The sequence below is a fragment of the Gavialis gangeticus genome, unplaced genomic scaffold, assembly GCF_001723915.1.
Source record: "Gavialis gangeticus isolate Ggan-Ray unplaced genomic scaffold, GavGan_comp1, whole genome shotgun sequence".
NCBI classification, from domain to species: domain Eukaryota; kingdom Metazoa; phylum Chordata; order Crocodylia; family Gavialidae; genus Gavialis; species Gavialis gangeticus.
The window spans coordinates 595,819-597,772 of NW_017729006.1; positions in this window are offsets into that span (position 1 = coordinate 595,819).

A 1,954-nucleotide genomic window follows, 5' to 3' on the forward strand; every position below is an offset into this window, starting at 1 on the left:
ACCCAGGACTCTAATCTTATACTAGTAGTAATTATATAGCTGTTGCTTGATAATGTCAGATGGTAAAGTTAAGGTGCTCAATTGCTTTAATTGTATGTTGCTATGCCCAAATTCCTTTTCAAGTTACCCTTATTTCTGTATGTCCTGAATTTACTACGCTTGTTGACAGGGGCAGATCCAGGGGGTTGCAGTAGTGCAGTTAGACCCCCACTTTGATTCCTGCTGTTCCCAAACTTTAAAGCCAATGACCTGGGCAGCAGGGAGGGGACTTCATGCCTTATTATCATCTCCCCAATTCCTGCTAATTTCTACTCACTCCACAGGTGTTAATAAAACCCTCTATCCTCTTCAATGATCATGTTCCACAATTCAAACCATCCTTTTTTCTGCAATTTTGCTTTCTTTTAGCCATTCCTGGTAATGTCTCTCTTCTGTTTCACGGCTGAGCAGAACTGTATTCAGTGCTAGCTAAAATCTTTATCTCAGGTGTAGTAATATTAATTCAGAAGTAGAAACCACTGAGTGTGTCTACACAAGACTGTTTACTGCGGAGCTGCCTAGTTAGCTCCACAATAAATGTCTCAGTGTCTACATCTGCAGTGCTATTAGGTAGGAATAAGCTAACTGTGCAGCACCCTTGTGCCTCAGCCAGTCCCTCGAGAGCAGGTTGAGCTGGGTAGAAGCAGCTTCAGGCTGGCAAGCTGACCCCCCCCCCAGCTCCCTCCCAACTGGGGCTGCTCCTACCCAGCTCAACGTGCTGCAGTCCTGGGCCCAGGAGCAATGTGTGCTGGGCCTGGCAGGATGTATGCTGGAGTTAATTGCACATGTAAATATGCCTCAGCCAAGGCTTTGTGTACCCAGGTCTTAAAAACCTCCAAGGATGAAGCTTCCACCACCTCTCCGGGGTCACCTGTTCCAGTGTTTTACTACCCTCATCTGCACTGGTGACGTGTAGGGGGTACATGGGGGACAGTGCTGGTGTACCCTGACAGGTCACACTCCCTGCTTAGGCAACAGGCGGGGGGGCAGGCAGGAGTGCTGTGAGCATCGGCCTGGGAATGGGAGCATCAGGTGAAGTGCCACAGCCACTTCCGGGAGTGTTGCGGCTGCTTCCTGCTTGGCACAAGCACCTATGGGGTCCCCCCGGTCAGTGAGATTGGCTGCAGGGGACCACCCCTGGGTCACTACTAGTTGCTGGTGGGGCACATGCCCCCCTTAAGGTGCCACCAGTCACCCACACTCCTCTGAGACCGTGTTTGCCAGTAGCCATGAAAAACTGGTGCCTCCTGAGACTGGGGGGCACAATGTATGGGCAGCAGTGTTGGTGGCGGGGTGGTGAGCAGCAACCGCTTGCAGAAACCAGCCATGGCCAAGCTCAGGGGCTGCATGTGTCTCCCCACAGAAGCTGCCTATGCCAATACCTTGCCTAAACGTCCCTTGCCGCAACTTGAAATGATTGCTCCTTGTTCCATTTCTGCCCCCTCCCGGAGAGCAGTCCAACTCCGGCCTCTCTCTAACCTCCTCCAGGGACCCGAAGGCTGCTATGAAATCCCCTCAGTCTCCTCTCCTCCGGATTACACGGACTGCTTGGCTCTGTGGGGGGCACACACACCACTCCTAAGCCATTTTGCTGCCTTTTTGCCGAGGGGTGTGAAATCTCCCCTCAGGAAGCAGGCACAGGGGTGCCCAGAGACAGAGGGGGAGCGCCGCGCCCGTCACACACGAGGGGACTTGGGGGGGCGGCGGCGGTACCGGGCGGCAGCAGGTGCGGGAGCCGGGCCGGGCAGCGCGGGGCTGGGCCGCAGCAAGAGGCCGGGACACAAGGCCGCGTCAGTCCCTCCCCCTGGCACCGGGGCGCCCTGTCCCCGGCCGCCGCCTGCTCCCGGCTCGGCAGGCGCCGCCGAGGTGCGGCCAGTCCCCTCCCTCCTCCCTCCCGGGGAGCAGCCGGCGGCGG